The following is an 18,501-nucleotide window of genomic DNA, read 5'->3' on the forward strand; positions in this document are numbered from 1 at the left end:
GCCAAAGCAGGAGGTGGATTGCATAGATTTACTCTGACATGGCTGTCACCATCACTCCATTCAGCTCACCCTCAGGAAGGCCACAGAGTTTTGTTAAAGGTTGAGGGAAGACTCATAAAAAGAAAAAAAAAAAAAGAAGGAGGCAGTGCTCATATTAATTCATTCATTACATGTCCCTATGTAATCTCCAGTTTGCCTTTAAAATACCACAGTTTTTTTTTTTTTTTTTTAAGTTTATTTATTTATTTTGAGAGAGATAGAATGCTCAAGCAGGGGAGGGACACAGAGAGAGAAAATCCCAAGCAGGCTCCGTGCTGTCAGCACAGAGCCCGACATGGGGCTGATCTCGTGAATCATGAGATAGTGACCTGAGCTGAAATCAAGAGCTGGACACTCAACCGATGGAGCCACCCAGGCATCCCTAAAATACCATAATTTTAAAGTGTGCTGCCATTAGCAAATAGTTTTAGATGTGCCCAGAGATTTAGTCCCAAGGATTTTTAGTGCATTATTGCTGATAATAGTGAAAACCAGAAATCACAGGAGGCTGACAAAATAAATTATACCTTTAAATAGTGAAATAGAATGTAACTATTAAAAATCGCCATGTAAGATAGCTAATGACACAAGATGATGACGATGTATTGCTTAAGAGAAAAGCAAGGCACTAACAGAGTGTACAGGGTGATGAGCTGTTTTTGGCTCCCCCCCACCCCCGCCTTTCCCAGTGCAATTGTAGGTACATCATTTTGAGATTACTGGGGATTCGATCATTCCTTTTTGATTCCTTGCTGATTCAGGAGGTGGAAATTTTGGCAGCCTCTTCTCCCATGAAAATATCTTCTTTTCCAGATTTCAATCATTTAGTGCTTCAACCTCCATCTTATTCTAAATCTAATCGAGAATAGATACATGGAAAAGCGCTCAACTCCGTGAATAGTCAAGAACGAGCAAATCAAAACTATACTGAGATACCACGATACATTTTGCCATGGCTACAATAAAAAAGACTGACCATTCCAAGCTGCTGAGGAAGTGGTGCAGTGGCAACTCGCAAACACCACTTGGAAAACAAAGTTTGGCTGCGGTTATAAAACCCAAATATGCACACCAGCTATGTGCGTGACCCGGCAGTTCACTCCTAGTTGACGCTCAGCAGAAATGTGTGTGCCTATGCACTGAAAGACACACACGGGAGTGTTCATGGCAGCACTTTTCACAATAGCCAGACTGGAAACAACCCAAATGTCCGTTTATAGTCAAATTGACAACTTGTGATCTCATCACGCAGGAGAATCCTCTGTAGTAATGAAGATGGATGAGGTACATGCAATAAAGTGAAGTAGAACAGAAGAGGCCGGAGATAAGAATATATCACATGGTCCCGCACATGTACACACATAGAAATAGCTCCAGTTACGTAAAGTTTAAGCGCGTAAAACCGTAGTCTTAGAAGTCAGGGTAGTGGTCAACTTTGGGAAGGATGGAGGGAGTCGTGGTTGGGGAAGAGCGTGAGAGGGGTTTCTGGGGTGCTGGTAATGATCTATTCTTGACCTGGATTGTAGTTGCATGTTCTATGCTTTATGATAACTCTTTAAGCAGTATGCTAATCAATTATGTACTTGTTATGCATGTGATACACTTTGCGATAAACATTTTTAAATAAAATAAATTTAAAATGGCTCGTACAATAGGACGTGGCTTTAGAGAACTTTCTAGGAGTTATCATCTAACAAACTGAGATTGTCTGTCCTTATGATTCCTCGGGGGACAAGAGAGTGTCCCTCTGAGAGTGGCCTGAATCCCCCAGGAGCCTTGGGGGTAATGCATAAACAACAGGCCCAGGCCAGTTCCTGATGAGAGAGCCCAATCTGGCCGCAAGCTCAGCCTAACAGCAACCCCAGGCAAGGAATTGCTTTGAGGAGCCTAAACAAGCTGGGAGACCCACCCTGCAGGGACAGGGCCCGGGTGGCTCATGGGAGCCCCTCCCTCTGCCTGCCTTGGAGATAGGCAAGCATTTAAACAGAACAAAGCCCCACTGACGGGAGCTGTTTGTTTCCAAAGGCTGATGGAACTACTAACTGTAAGCTGGAGAGAGGAAATTACACAATGGATGTTGAAATGTAGGCTTGTTGAAAAGTTGTCACTCGAGTAATGAATGCCCTATTTCCTGTTGGTTTTTTTTTTTTTGTTTTTTTGTTTTTTTTTTGCCGAAAGTTAAATGCTGGGCATAATTAGCTAGTAAAAAAGCAAGCTTGGCAGCAGAACAAAAATAGCACATTTTGGGAGCCCAGGCCAATTAAAATTGTTTATGCAGCCATTTAGCAATATTTTTCTCCAAACTATTATGACCGGGAAATATGCAGCATGAGACTGTAAGGCAAAGCTCCTCAGAAGAAAAATGGCCCACACACTGATCCTTTAAACAGCCTGCTATTCTCAGGGGATTTTATAATAAGAATGAACACTTCCATCCTCCTGAACTCCCTGGGCCTCCTTGGATCTTGAGAACGGCATCACTCACCCTCTGGAGCAGGCAGCTGTTGATGAGTTCTGCAACCTGCTAATGTTAAGATTAGCCAAGCTCCCCTATGTGGTAGAGAGGCCAGCGACTACCCAGTTAGCTGCCTAATGCAGTCATTTAAATCATCTGGCTGATGCCGTAATCAGACTGAGCGTATGAAACATTTTTGTTAATAACTGGACAGTCTGGCCGGTGTTAGGATTAGTTGCTAGAACTTGGCAAAATCGCCCTTGGCAAAGTTTGTCACGATGCCAGCTCCTCCTCCCTGCTCGCTCTCTCTCTCTCTCTCTCTCTCTCTCTCTCTCTCCAGCACTTTCTGTCTGTGTCTCTGATGATCTTCCACCTCAAGTACACAGGTTACATCTTCCTTTCCCTCTCCAATCTCCTTGTCAAAACCTACTTTCAGATCCTTCACTTACAATAAGGTGTAATGGACTGATAACAGCTTTAGAAGCCATCACAGCTTGTAGCTAAGAGATGACACTTTGATTATGGAATTTCAGGCATTGAATTAAGGGATGGGGTGGGCAGAGTTAAGGGATTTGGAGGCAGAGAGCCCTCTCAACATCCCTAAAATTTCACCCAGGGGAAACAGCCTATTTTACTTAACTTACCAGGTTAACCCACTTGGCTGAATGCCTCTATTGGCTGACGAGAGAGACATCTTTGGAGACCTTCACTTGGCTGTAGGCATTGCTCTGGATGCTGCAGCATGGTTAGTCTTAGCCTGGCCACCTCCTCTGCCAGAGTTCTGAATCTTCTGAGCCCTGAGGCGTCGAGGTGAGCACCATTCACCTGGGAGGCTGACTGTGTAAAGCCTTTTGCCATCACTGGATTGGACATAAGTATTCAAACAGTAGAAGGGCTATCTCTTCCTGTTCGCTTCACATTCATTCATTTGTTTGTAGATCATATTTATAGAATTACATGGACAAAAAATAATAATTTAGCTTAATATTAAGAGCTCTCCTTGGCTTGGTCCCAGCTTCCCTGTCTCACTCTTTCTCTGATTAGTCATTTTCCTGAGTTTGCCAAGACTGTCTTTCCTCTGAACCACACGCTGTACTTTTCTACTTCTATGCTTTATTCAGACTCTGTCCCCATCTGTGCCCCTTTTTCTCCATGTATCTAAATCTCTCCCATTCTATGAGGCTGACTTGAACCTCCCTTCTTGCCTGTAAAGCCATCTCTGACCACTTCTGGTCACGATGGTCTACTATGCATCTGAACTCCTGTGGCATCTATTCCCTTGGCCTGCACATGGCCTCTGGCCAAAAATTGCCTTTCACATGTCCTGTATTCTACTGAACGTTTTGTCTTTGGATAGAAAGTATAGCCTAGAGTTGGCTCCCTCCCTCCAGCCTATGGGCATTGGAGTCAGGAGAGGACCTCTGGTCAGCAGTTTCCAGGTCAGAACTAAACCAAGTTCCTGGCAGTGGACCTGCCCCTGGATCCTCACAGGAATTTCCTGTCAACACCCCCACCCTCTGCCTTCTACTTCCTCTCCTCCAGGCCTCACCTCTGAATTCTGAATTTCCCTGCTAGCCCTTCCATTCTCTCTCTCCCTTCCATTCAATAAGCATTTCAAGACTGTCAGATAAGAACATTTGATGAGAGCAGCTCCTGGAGATCACATGTGGTACAGTGGCCAACCCTTTGCTGTTAGCCAGCCAGTGACCTTGAAAGGTCATCAGCCCCCTATCGCTCATTCATTTATTCATTCATTCAATCCATAAATATTTTCTTGAGTGCATACTGGATGCCATCCCCTGTGCTGGATCCCAAGCAACGAACAGATCCCAGCCCCTGCTCTCCCTCTTCAAAGAGCCGGCGATCTGGAAGGTGATCCAGGCGAGTAGATAAGCAGTGACAGAACACAGCCTGTATGATGGGAGAGGTTTAAGGATCCCATATGGAAGAAATTCTGTTCTGTTGAACAATATCTGTTGAGGAGCAGGGTCCGTAGTACTCTTCTACAGACCTTTCCAGAAGCTGTCATTCCTTTATGGTACACCCAAGTCTTCAAGAATCTCTGGTTTTTCCCATTGCCTGTTAAACTTAGCTACAATCCTTTAAAAAGAGCTGGTCACAACACTTAGCAGGATTCTTCATGTATGTCAAGATAATAATTAGGTCATGCTTCTAGCATTCTACCAGGTGCTTTAACTTTGCCTAGTGTTTTAAAATGATGCTACAGAAGTAATAATTCAAGCACTAATGGTACTAGCTATCACTTATTGACCACGTGTCCAATGCCCCAGGCACTTTTCACAGTCCTTGTAGAAAGATCTGAAGGCCAAAGGGGGCTTTTTACCATACCCCAGGCCATTAGTACCTCCTTTGGGCCTATGTCCCCCAGATGTCTGTTCACCTAGTGAACTTCCAGTATTTTTGCCTACCCCACATCCTTTCTCTCCTCTTCTGGTGTCCTCACTCTCCTTTTTTAGGTACAGACCATCCAGTTGCCCCATCCTTCTTTGGCCAAAACCTAGTGCCTCAAACCAGACTCAACAGACATTCTCTCCCTTAAACCTGAATCTTCAGAAGCTTCCCTGGTGCTCATTGAGCCTCAGTGCCGAGGTGTGAGGTGACTTCCCAGTAGGCCCTACTCTGATTACATTCACACAGTCGATTACTGTGGCTTGCAACCAAAGAACTATAACCCAAGCTGTTGTTAATTGCAGCCTGGTAGAGTCTTATCATTCCTTTGTTCCAAAGACAACAAGCTGGTGCTGTCCGGAACTCACGAATTCTGCTCAGCACTCTGTGGAAAGAGGATAGACTCAGACGCCAGGGCCATGGACCGTGGGACACTAGAGAAAGGAACTGCCTGACAAACAGCAAACGTGCCAAATGAGTGCTTTCAGAGAAACAAGGGTTGCCTGAACACTATTGATTGTAGGCCCACTAATGGTTCAGGCTGTGAGGCTGGGCGTGACGGCTGCACCTCACTCAGTGCAGTAATACACCGCCGAGTCAGGCCTATTTTCCGGTGTCAGCAGGGAAATGGGAGACTATTAAGGACGCACCTTATCAGGAACTGAGCTCAGTGTCACTGGGGAGACGGTGGCAATTAGCATGATGGAAGCCGTGAGGCAGCCCCAGCTCTGGGCCAGGTGCGGAAGAAATTAGTAAGGAAGCCTCTTAAATGACGGGTCAGCTCAGGCTCCCGCAGGGAGAAGGCCCTGAGCAAATGCTGATGCTCCCTTTTCTCTGGCCGGGAAGACCCCCGCCCCTCCTGGTTGCCTTTTGATCTGCTCTCTGCACACACTCCTGCTGGCAGACGTCTGTCCAGTCTACCTGCCCCAATTACAAAAGCAGTAATGCCCCACCCCCCCCACATTTGAATGGAGCTATCTCATTTATTATATCAGGCAGGTGGTAGAGTCAAGGGCCCAAGCTTTGGAGACCAGAGTGTCTGGGGCAAATGGAGGAACAAGCCAGGCACTATCTTTCGCTCTGGGGCTTTTGAGCTGGAGGGAGCCAGGAGTGAGTGTGTGAGGGGGCTTCTTTTGAAGAAATTCTCACCCACGTGTCACCATTTGTGCCCTCCCCTCTCAAAAACACATGAAGTAAGGGAAATAGATATGGCCTGTAAGCAAGGAGACCCATTTCCTGCTCTGCATGGGTTTGGTGTGTGGCCTCAGAACGTTGCCTCTCTGAGCTTCAGTTTTCTCAACTACGAATGGGGCATGATCCCAGGGTCATGGGATTGAGCCCCAGTAGGGCTCTGTGCTAAGCATGGAACCTGCTTGAGATTCTCTGTCTCCCTCTCTCTCTGTCCTGATCCCCCACTCGCACTCTCTTTCTCTCTAAAGTTTAAGTTGATTTATTTTGAGAGAGAGATGCGGGAGGGGCAGAGAGAGAGAGAGAGAGAGAGGGAGAGAGAGAGAATCTCAAGCAGCCTCCACCCTGTCAGTGCAGAGCCCAATGCAGGGCTCGAACCCACAAACTCTGAGATCACGACCCGAGCTGAAACCAAGAGTCGGATGCTTAATCAACTGAGCCACCCATGTGGTCCTCTCTCTAAAATTAAAAAAAAAAATTTTTATTATGTTTCTTTATTTTTGAGAGGCAGAGAAAGACAGAGTGTGAGCCAGGGAGGAGTAGAGGACAGAAGACACAGAATCTGAAGCAGGCTCCAGGCTCTGAGCTGTCAGCACAGAGCCCCACGCAGGGCTCAAACCCACGAACCGTGAGATCATGACCTGAGCCGAAGTCGGATGCTCAACCGACTGAGCCACCCAGGCACCCTTCTCTCTAAAATTAAAAAAAAAAAAGTAAAAATGAGGCAATTACTAGATGACCTCTGAGTTAGTTCAGGTGCTCCAATAAGCAGATGCCAAGAGGGGTTGAGAAGGGCTGGGAGAGCCCTTAGGATCGGACGCTCGTTCAATTCTGAATCAAGGAGAGAGAGAAGGACACTTACGGGGAAGCACCTCAGACTAAAGAAAGTTCGGCAAGGCCATCGGGGAGTCCTCGAGCCAAAGACGGCTGTCAGAGGAGTCCAGTGTCTCCCAGGGACAGGTCTGCCCCAGCATCTGTGCTGTTCTCTGGGAGCAGCCGGTGAGAAATGTGGCCTTGGAGGAAACACAGAGATGGATTTCAGAGCAAGCAGCTATGGCCTCCTGTGGCTGGAGGTCTGTGAGGTGCATTCTTTTGGTCATAATAAAGCACCCTGTGTGTTCTGCTGTGCAGTGTTCTAAGAACCCTGGAGATACACCAGCAGACCCAGACCCATGTTATGCTGAGGGAGTCTGGCTGGGCATTGTGGATAGCAGCTGCTCTCGGGCACTCCCTGATGGCAAAGTTGGCAGGATGTTTGTGTTCATATGACACATTGGGATCAAATGCTTCCTGTCTCTTCTATTTTTGGCCTTGCTTTGGTCTTCAGAGAAGGGAAGTGGGGGCTCCAGTTTCCCTGCTGTCATCTTTGTTTGAAGTAAAGCCAAACAAAGGAGGCTCTACCCTGATTACATCTGTCCTGCCTTTCCTGGATCCCCCCAAGCTTGGGCCCTCCGTGCATATGTCCACACATCCATACATGGGAAGCTGTATGCCTTTGAGTTCTGGGTGGGTCTAGGCTCAGAAAAACCTAGATCTTAGTTTCTGTTCCACCTCATCCTGGCTGCATAACCCTAGGCAAATGACCACCTTGGTGAGCCCTAACATTCTCATCTATAAAAGGAGGGAAACCATACCTACCTCTTAGGTATGGTTAAATAAGGCAGTGGGGTGCCCGAGTGGCTCAGTTAGTTGGGTAAACGTCTGACTCTTGATTTCAGCTCAGGTCATGATCTCACGGTTTGTGAGTTCAAGCCCCACATGGGGCTCCGTGCCGGCAGTGCAGAACCTACTTGGGATTCTCTCTCTCCCTCTCTCTCTGCCCCTCTCCTGATCTCTCTTTCTCTCTCTCTCTCAAAATAAATAAATAAAAACCTTAAGAAAAGAAATAAGGCAAGGCACATAAAGTCTTTAAGCACAGTGTGGCGCATAGTACATGCTCGATAAATGACACTTACTAGTGGTGTCACTTACTAAACACCTAATGTCAGTATCATTATTATGGCCCTCAATATTATCCTCTGGTGAGAGACACTAAGGTCTCAGAAATACGTCCTTTCCCCAAGAAGCATTCAGATAAGGGCAAGGACTCGTTTGAAAGCAACACGGAGATTAACTGCTAGGCTGTGGGGCTGGCTTGGGGAGTTTGTTACAATCAGGGCTGTCTCTCATTTCATGACTTTTACAGGACTTCCCTCTCATGTCTGTGCATCTGGTTTCCTGAGTTTACGGGCAAGGTCTTAGACCCAACACACCATAATGTGGAGAGATGGTGCTCCTGGCCTGTGGAGTATACACACCAGTCACTGAAAGAACCGGAAAGAAGAGTGCTGGTTGGGGGTGATGACGGACAAAGCAGGAGGAAGAGGTGGGCTGGCAAGGCCAGGTGATGAAGGGCCTCGTAAACTGTATTAAGGAATTGGACTTGATCCTGAGGGCGATGGCGGTGCCCTTGATGGGTTTCTAGTAGGAGAGCCATGTAATCAGATTTGTCTGATGGCTTGAGAACGATTTACCCAGGTTAGCCCCCCTTCCCTGGGGAAAAACCTATGCCCTGGAGAGGAAAATATGAAGAGAAAGGATTGGAATTGCACACGCCCCTTAAAAGCACTGCCCGCTCAAACTTTCCCTGACCTGTCCTCCATCTGAACAAAGGCCCCGCGGCCAGCTGGAGAGGAACCGTGTTGATTACTCACAATTCCCTTCCCGAGAGGACAGGCGCTGATGTGTTTTCTCTTGATAACACTGGCTCCTTTCGAGCAATAGGAATTCCTGTCTGATGGGAGAGCAATTACTGTACCTCCAAAGAGAAAATGCTTTAAACAAATCCAGTTTTAGCCCTCCATGATAACGGAGATGTTTGCTCACTGATCCACCATTAGCCCTGAGTTTAAGGAAGAGTGGGCACTTAGGACTCCCAGAGACCAGAATAATGTCTCTAGATCTGTTTGGTAAAAGATTCCAGTAGCCAAAGGGAAAGGGGAATCTTTCCGCCAGGGAATCTGCTCCCTCCAACACCAGCCTGGGCCTGGAGCTCCTGGCTTTCCTGCTCCCCATGCCCCAGAAGGGGCCGGGGGCCTAGGAAGAACACTGCTAAGATTTGGCCAACTCAGGGCAAGTCCAAGCTGATCCGGTCAAATGAGGTGCCCCTTGGTCTGTTTCCATTAGCAGATCGTGAGGAAATCTGCATGAAGGTGAACTGTTACCCAACAGACATCAGCAAAAACTGCCTTGTTTCATATCTTAGGAGAATATGAAAACCAAAGACTCCACCCTTCGATGAACGCTCCTACCAGAGACCATTCGTTGTTCTGACAGTCTTTCCAGGATCGGCTGGAATATCCCTCACCCCTTGCTTGCTATTGCTATAACATGAGTTAACACTCACATAGCACTAGACAGTGTACCAGACCCTGCCCTAAGTGCCTTACGCACACTCGTGTTCAGTTGGTGTAGGTCTCCCAAGGACCTTATGAAACAGCTACTATTATTATTCCCATTTTTTAAATGACATAACGGGCAAATCCCAAACCCGTGGATATATTATGGTATAGCCAGGGTGGGGATTAAGTTTACAGATGAAATTAAGGTTGCTAATCAACCGACCTTGAGATGGGGAGAGTATGCTGGATGATCCAGCTGGGCCCAATGTGATCGCAAGTGAGAGCCCGGGTCAAGTTTGAAGAGGCAAACTGCTGGCCTTGAAGGTGGAGGAGAGGCCCAGGAGCCAAGGGATTCAGGGGGGCCTCTGGGTCCTCTCCCAGAGCCTCCAGAAGGATTGCAGCCCTCTAACATGTTGGTTTTAGACCCTTGAGACCCATTTCAGGCTTCGGAGCTCCAGAACGGGAAGATAATAAATTGGTAGTGTTTTAAGCCATTAAGTTTGTGGTCATTTGTTACAGCAGAGCCACAGGAAATGAACACACTAGTACTGAGCGTATAGTCGTAAACACAATAAACATGTCTCTGCCCTTTAGAGCTTGCTGGATATTGCCAGTGTTTGCAGACTCCCGGGTTTGGTCAGCAGTTCCTAAAGCACATTAGGCGGTGGGAGCTCTGCCTCTGCTGGAGCCCGGGGCCTGCAGGGGTGCTCAGCGCTCTCCTTGTCCTATTTAACTTACCTTCTTCGGCTTTAATAGAAAATATTAAGTATTTTCTAGTGTGTGGGACTATAGTAAGTGTTTTGCATATATACCTAATTGCATCCTGACCGCAGCACTCTGAGAGATATTTTTATCCCCCTTTACCAGATGAAGAAACTGAGGCTCTGAGAGGAAAAGTGACTTTCCTAAGAGCATGTAACGAGTAAGCGGCGGGTGTGAACGCAAGACACCTGACTCTAAACCCATCTGCTGTCGGCCCCCCAGCTTTTGCTCCATCCTTGAGGCCGGCTGCCCTCCACCTCCCCCACCCTCGTTCACATCTGAAGGCAGTTGCCGGGCCCACTCACAGGTTCCAGTAAGAGGGCGGAGTCCCCCGTTGAGGCGAACGCTGTTCCTACCCATGAGCACAAAAGGGTGTTTTTCAGACAGAGGCCTGGCGGAGGCTGAGATAAGAGTGATTCAGGACAGCTCATGAGGGGCTGTTGCGGATAAAAAAAAAACCCTTGGCAGAGTGAGTGGACTAGAGCCGCACCGTGTGGCATCGGAGACCGCGTGCCAAGTGCAGGGTGAGCGAGGGGTTCTGTTTCTCGGGGAGCTCTGGGCCCCGAAACGGCCCCTGAGGAAGCTGACACTCGGGTCCACCCCACTCCGGGCCTCCACGTCTAGCCGGCCTCGTCCCTCCCCGGCCTTGGCCTCTGAGGTGGCCGTGTTTCCACCACGTGAGGGCAACTTGAGCTGGCCCTCGGCAGCCTGTTGCTTGGGAGGGGGAGGGTGCGTGTCATTATTGACGGCAACAACAGCAACAAAAATAAGTATAACGGCTACTATTTATTAAGTGCTTAAAAACACTAGAGTAATCTCCTGTAACCCTCCTGACAATCACTTGGGGTAGAGTCTCTTATTATCACCGCTTTACAAATAGGGAAACTGAGGCTCGAGAAGGGGACTTCCCAAGGTCACACAGCCAGTAAACGCAGAGCCTGCTCTCCCTTGTTCCAAAGCACGGGCCATCACAGAAGTCAGGGACCCACTTCCAACTGGGATTACTCATGAGGAGGCTGCCGGTCTCATTACCTACAAAGGAAACGGGGGAGGGGTGGTCTCTGGGTGCTCCCGTTTCTCAGGTGATCCTGGCTCTGATGAGGCTCTCTGCTGTGGAGGGGGGACCGCTCTGGCCAGCAAAGGGTGTGCGTCTGTGGGGCGAGCTGCACTATCGCACTGCCGAGTGGGGAGGAAGTGACTCAATCATCAAAGGCCTGGTCTTCCTCGGGGAACTGTCCCTAATCACAATTATCCCGCTACAATAATACCATTTCAGAGAGACTGTGAGCCGGGGCACTGTGTAGCCATGTAAACTGCTTCCTGTATCTGCCAAACCCAACAGCATCGGGCAATTAATAGAATCCAGCTAGGCCTCCCGCTCTGATAAGGCCAGAGCAGTTGCTGCCGCCGGCCGTGTTGTTCTAATGACGAATAGCCCTCGTGCTGCAAAGTCATTCTCTCTCCTCCCTGGCAGCGTGGGGCCACAGCGGCCTGGGGCCCCCACGAGGCCGAGGAGAGCCACGCACATGTTATTTGATTTGGCATTTCATGGAGATAAAAAATGATTTTCATTCTGCGAAACAAAAGTCATGACTGTTCAGGCCACCCCAGGACCCTGGTGGGGGACTGATGATTCAGGATTGAGCGGGACCCCTGCTGGCTAGAGCAAGGACCCACAGACAAGAAAGCACTTCATGAGGTGGCTCAAGAGAAGAAGGAATTGGAAAAAGTTTATACAGTGTAACCTCTAGATCATAATAATCTGCTTCGCAGGGCATAGAGAAGGGCTTTAGAAAATGACCGAGCCCCACACAAATTCTTCATAGTTCTTGGGATACAGTTGGGGGGCAACACTTCATAGTTCCAGGGCCTCCCTGAATCTCGGGGTGAAAGTGCTTTGACAGACAATGGTGGCCCACGCTCCAGGCCTGACTTTGCTGCCCAGACCTCCAGGTCCTACAGGGCGGAAGCATGTTGAAACACCAAAATGTAAACCGGTGCAGCCACTGTGGAAAACAGTATCAGAGTTCAAAAATTAAAAAATACAATTCCACTCTGGGTATTTATCCAAAGGAAACAAAAACAGGAAGTTGAAAATACATACGCACCCCCGTGTTCATTGCAGCGTTATTTACAATAGCCAAGATATGAAGGCAACCTAAGGGCCCGTCGATGCATGGGTGGATACGGAAGATGTGATCTGTGTGATATTTATATAGATATCATTTAGATAGATATACATATCTATATAAAATGGAATACTATTCGGCCATAAGAAAGAAGGAAATCTCGCCATTTGTGACAACATGGGTGGACTTTGAACGCATTATGCTAAATAAAATAAGTCGGACAGAAAGACTACTGTATGATCTCATATGTGTAATCTAAACTCAAACAAACAAACAAAACTCATAGATACAGAAAACACATTGGTGATTTCCAGAGGCAGGGTGTGGGGGGCAAGCTAAAAGGGTGAACGTGGTCAAAAGGTACAAACTTTCAGTTATAAAATAAACAAGTTTTGGAGCTGTAAAATGTATAGCCTGGTGACTATAGCTAATGATACCGTATTGTATATTTAAAAACTGCTAAGAGTAGATCTTAAAAGTTCTCATCACAAGAAAAAAATTTGTGGGACACCTGGCTGGTTCAGTTGGTAGAACATGCAACTCTTGATCTTAGGGAAGTGAGTTCAAGCCCTACGCTGGGCAAAGAACTTACTTAATTTAAAAAATGAATAGAAAATAATAACAAGAGAAAAAAATCTGTAATTATATCTGTAATTATATGTGAGGGTACTGTGGTCATTTCACAACATATACAAATATCAAGTTATTATGTTGTATGCCTGGAACGAATACAACATTATTATAGTTTCAAATGTTAACTAATATTCTAACTAATATAATATGATCTTAACCAATAGAATGTTAACTAGTATACTGTCAATCACATTTCGATTAAAAGAAAAACCAGCACTCTTCTGGTCTTCCCAGTTTCCTATTTTCTTTTTGGTGACCAGTACCCTCATTTCTTGTCAGTGGGTAGGGCACACTCATTTTCTTGCAAAGGATCAAGGGTCTTCCTTCTCGGTGGTAACAGCTGACTAATAAGTTTGACTCGTTTGGAACACTTAAGCCAAATTCCTGAGAAGTCTCGGCTGGTCGACTTGAAGGTGTGATTCAGACTCTCTTCTCAGGGGAGTGACCGCACAGTTCAGTCACTTTCCTCCTCCAGAGAACAATGCAAATGAAGGCAGAGGGATTTTTGCCTGGGCAAGGCCAGAAAAACCTTTGAGGAGGAGGGAGTGAGGCCAGAGGATGTGGGTGTTTTAAAATTGGCTCTCACTTTGCGGGAAGACTCTCTCCCAAGGTGACTTGTACTCAAATGTAGTAATTTCCCCCCGATTTGGGCATTTTGTGTTGTTAGTTGCTGTGCTGTGTGGAGGCCCATTCTGATGAACTTTCTTGGGAGAAACTTCTTTTCATGGTCTAATAGTTTTTACGCTCTACTGGGGGGGGGGGGGGTGGGGTGGCGAGGAGACAGAGGTGAGCAGGGTGCTAGAGCAGAGTGGGTAGTCCTTTGGCAGTTTGGATTTGAGTCCCAGCTATGTACTTCCTAGCTGTGCAACCTTGGGCAAATTATTTAACTTATCTCAGTGTCCGCCTCCTGATCTCTAACAGGATGATAACTATAGGACTCAATGCCCAAGATTTGTCATGAGGATTAAATGACCGCACCTACAAAGTAGTTAGTTCAGTCCTTGGTGCATGTAAGTGTTCAGCACGCACACATTGAGCTATTAATGACTTTTCATTGTTTGGTCATATTAGATCATCTCTCTCCCTTACTCCCAGCATCCAGATCTTTCTCGCAAACAGCAGGCCTATGGAACATCCCTCATAACAGGCTAGAATGGATTATATGACCATACCCAGGCCAGTCTCAAACACCTCCAGAAACAGAAGACCCACTGGCTGACTAGGTGTCTCATTTCATTTTCAGAAAGTTCTGGTTGAGGTACATTTCTTCCTTTCGTTGAGTCAAAGTTTGTCTCTCTGGGTACATCATTTGGTTCTTGCTGTGCTCTCCAGAACTGTAGGAAATTTAAGTCCGATCTATGTGGAAACGCTTCAAATATTTGAACAGGGATGGCACACCCTTTCTGAGACATCTCCACCTGGAAAGCTTGAGTTTGAGTCTTTTTTTTTTTTAATTTTTTTAATGTTTATTTCTGAGACAGAGAGAGACAGAGCATGAGTGGGGGAGGGACAGAGAGAGAGGGAGACACGGAATCAGAAGCAGGCTCCAGGCTCTGAGCTGTCAGCACAGAGCCCAGCGCGAGGCTCGAACTCACAAACCGTGAGATCACAACCCGAACCAGAGTCGGTCGCTCAACCGACTGAGCCACCAGGCGCCCCTGGAAAGCTCGAGTCTTTCATGAGGCTGGCGACTCTCGTTGGAACCTGTCTCCCACTTACCACTTTCTCTCTAGTGGAAGGGGAGTTCAAAGAAACCAGAAGACTCAAGTTCAGTTAGCTGGAACCACGCAGCAGGTTTCACATCTTTTGTTATGGAGGTGAATCCCCGTGTCTATGGCACCAGAACAGCTGGAGGTGACTGATTAATGGGAGCTGGCTCTAGCTCACCAAGTGCACCGCAATGTCCTGTGGCTGGCAGAGCATTTCCTTCACCAGAAGGACCAGAGGTAGCTTTAGTGGAAAGATGACAGGACCCCTCAGAAGTAGAGCTATGGCTCAGCCTCCCCAAGACCAGGCAGCAGGTTGGGCCAGATAACAGCTAGATAATGGCATCAAGAAGTCACAGGAAGGCCAGCACTAATCTCTCACGCCATGTTATGTGAGCATCTGGTATCCGGGCAAGGGATGCTCCGGTCTTTGAACCTCCCACTTCTTTTTCTGCATACGGCAGTTAGCTGCTTCAGAAGATAATATTCAGTCTCAACTCTGTCACATGGAGTTCAAAGGGGATGGCTAATGTTCACTTTTAATTGCTACCTAATGAAGACTTTAATCCAAATCTCTTGGCCCAGTGACATACTGAACAATCATTAGTATCACACGTATTTAAGCCTCAGGTTACTTTGTCCAGCGTTTGGCACTGTCCTTCACTCTTACGCTAATACCACACTCACAACACTTCTGACACCTGGTATGTGGGTTTATTCCCACACCAACCAATTCGTTCACACCAGCCAGGTGTCCTATAATCCAATTCACTTCTGACGCTATCTCCCTGGAGTTAGCATCCGAAGCCACAGGTTAAGGGCTCAGTCCCACACGACCGTCCCCATTTCAGACATCAAGTTGCCCGGGTTGCCCCTGGTAGCTATGCCCCTGGTACTTATAAAATGGGGTTCCCAGACCCCCTCTTTGGGTTTGATACTTTGCAAGACCAGCTCACAGAGCTCAGGGAAATATATATTCATGTTTATTCATTTATTATCTAATAAATAATATGATAAAGGATACAGATGAATAGCCCAGTGAAGGACAAGGTCCAGAAGGGTCCCAAGCACAGAGCTTTTGTCATTGTGGAGTTGGGGTGCCACCCTTCCTGCACATAGATGTGTTCACCATCCTAAAAGCTCTTTGAACCCTGTATTTTTGGGGTTTTTATGGAGGCCTCAGCATATTGGCATGATCAATCATTAACTCCATCTCCAGCCTCTCTCCCTCCCTGGAGAATGAGAGATGGGGCTGAAAGCTCTGAGCTTCTAATCATGGCTTGGTCTTTCTGGTGACCAGTCCCCGTTCAGGAGCACGTCAAGAGTCACCTTATTGCAGGGCACCTGGGTGGCTCAGTCGGTCAAGCATCTGACTATTTCGGCTCAGGTCACGATCTCACAGTTTGTGAGTTCAAGCCCCACATTGCGCTCTGCACTGACAGCGTGGATCCTGCTCAGGATTCTCTCTCTCCCTCTCTCTCTACCCCTACCCCTTTCATGCTCTCTCTCTCTCAAAATAAATTAAAAAAAAAAGTCACCTTTTAGAACAAAAGACATTCCTATCACCCCAGAAATTCCTAGGGACTTTGGGGCTCTGTGTCAAGAACTAGGATCAAAAAGCAAATATTAGGGAGTGCCTGAGTGGCTCAGTGGGTTAAGCGTCTGACTCTTGGTTTTGGCTTAGGTCATGATCTCATGGTTCATGAATTTGAGCCCTGCATCAGGCTCCATGCTGGTGGCATAGGCCCTGCTTGGGATTCTCTCTATCTCCCTCTCTCTCTGCCCCTCCCCTGCTTGTACTATCTCTCTCTCAAAATAAACTTAAAAAAATTTTTTTTAATATTTTAAAAACACAAATATTAGAACAAAAGAAGCTTCTGATACTCTTATCATTTAGGAAACTACAACAGTTTTAGGAGCTTGGTATCAGGAACCAGAGTCAGAAACCAATACATATATTTTCTATTATTTCACATGCATCCTAGGCACTTAGAAAGCATTTATTCATTTGTTCATCCATCCATCCATCCATCCGCTCAACAACTTGTTTCTGAGTTCCAATCATGTGCCAGGGCACTGGGGTGCACATGGGACTATAATGGTGAGCAAGACCAGACAGATTCCTCCCTGACAAAGCTTAAGATCCAAGTGGCAGAGAGAGAGATTAATTAAATTATCATTAACATGTGCACAGAACAACAAACCACTTGAAGTATTATAATGAAAAGCAATGTTCTGAAGAAGCTATTCATGAAGGATCTAATCTGGGTCTGCAGGAATCAGAGAAGGCCTGAGAAAGTCCTGAAGGAGAGACTGTATATCTGGTTTACTCTCCACCCTCCATACTTCCCAGGGGCCTAGCATAGTCCTCAACATATAGTAGGTGCTTAATAAATGTTTGTGGATGCAGGGATGCATATACGAACTAACCATGTTGTTCTCGATTAAAGTGATAGACTGAATGGTGTTTTATATCTGGGTAGTTCACTAGAGATTATGTAATGCTTTCACATGCGTAACTTTGTGTCTCCGAATACCCTTGAGTAGTGGGAAAGATGGGTATTATTCTTCGTGTTTGACGGGTAAGAACGGACAAAACTCAGTTGATGTCACAGGGAGGAAGTACAGTGGGTAAAAACGTGTTCTTGAGTCCTGCTGTCCTGGGATAAACCCCACCTCTTATCAGTGGCGAGAGGACTGTGAGCAAACACAGGGTACAACACCTTTGCCATATTTTTCCCTAGGCCTGACACTCCCCTGAATTAAAGGTCACACTGGAGGGCTCCAAAGCGATGACTGTTTGGGGCTTTCTTTGAGGCTTGTGAGAACAGGGGCTTGTGGCCCACATGAAGACATTCTGAATCAGTGCCGGCTTCCCGAGAAGATGTTATGTTTTCACCCTTGGCAAAAATCTCTCTAAACAATCCAACAAGTCGATATGAAAGTCACTGGGGGGCTCCTGGGTGACTCTGTCAGTTAAGCGTCCATCTTCGGCTCAGGTCATGATCTCACGGTTCGTGGGTTTGACACAGAGCCTGCATCGGGCTCTGTGCTGACAGCTCAGAGCCTGGAGCCTGCTTCAGATTCTGTGTCTTCCTCTCTCTCTGCCCCTCCCCTCACTGTGCTCTGTCTGTCTCTCAAAAATAAATAGACATTAAAAAAAAAAGGCACTACACTGGTATAAATATGCTCTCCTATCTTAGTAAGAGGAACCACCTTCTAGAAATTTGTGTTTTAATAAAATTAATAGCTACCGCTACCAGTTATTGAACTCTCAGTATGTGCCAGTCAATGTGCTAAGTAGTTTACTTGTAATTATCCTCACAAGTCTGTGTGATTGATAGTAATACTACCTTATCCCCACTATGATGGTTAATTTATGTGTCAGCTTTACTGGGCCATAGGATGCCCAGACATTTGGTCAAAAATTATTCTGGGTCTATCTGTGAGGGTGTTTTGGATGAGATTAATATTTGAATTGGTAGACTGAGTAAAAGCATATTGTGCTCCTGAATGTGGGTGGGCCTCACCTAATCAGTCAAAGGCCTGACTAGAACAAAAAGATTGACTTTGCCACTAGCAGCTAAGAGCTCCTCATGCCTGATTTTCTTCAAGCTGGGAGACTGATATTTTTCCAGCCTTTGGGCTGGAACTACGCCATAAGCTCTCTTGGGTCTCCAGCTTGCTGAATGCACGTCTTGGGATTTGTCAGCCTCCATAATCACACAAGCCAATTCCTTATAATAAATCTCCTTTATCTATACGTATCTATCACCTATCTATCTATCTATATACAGGAG

At 46.7% G+C, this 18,501-nt stretch overlaps 1 long non-coding RNA gene across 1 annotated transcript; it reads right to left on the reverse strand.

Annotated features, from left to right (window-relative positions):
- Positions 1–607: 607 nt before the first annotated feature.
- Positions 608–7,276, reverse strand: LOC122200233. Its single transcript, XR_006193757.1, has 3 exons — positions 6,954–7,276; positions 3,139–3,354; positions 608–894 (listed from the first exon to the last, which is right to left on the reverse strand). It is a non-coding gene; the product is annotated as an uncharacterized LOC122200233 (long non-coding RNA).
- Between the last annotated feature and the right edge of the window lie 11,225 nt (positions 7,277–18,501).

The sequence above is a fragment of the Panthera leo genome, chromosome D1, assembly GCF_018350215.1.
Source record: "Panthera leo isolate Ple1 chromosome D1, P.leo_Ple1_pat1.1, whole genome shotgun sequence".
Classification (NCBI taxonomy): Eukaryota; Metazoa; Chordata; class Mammalia; order Carnivora; family Felidae; genus Panthera; species Panthera leo.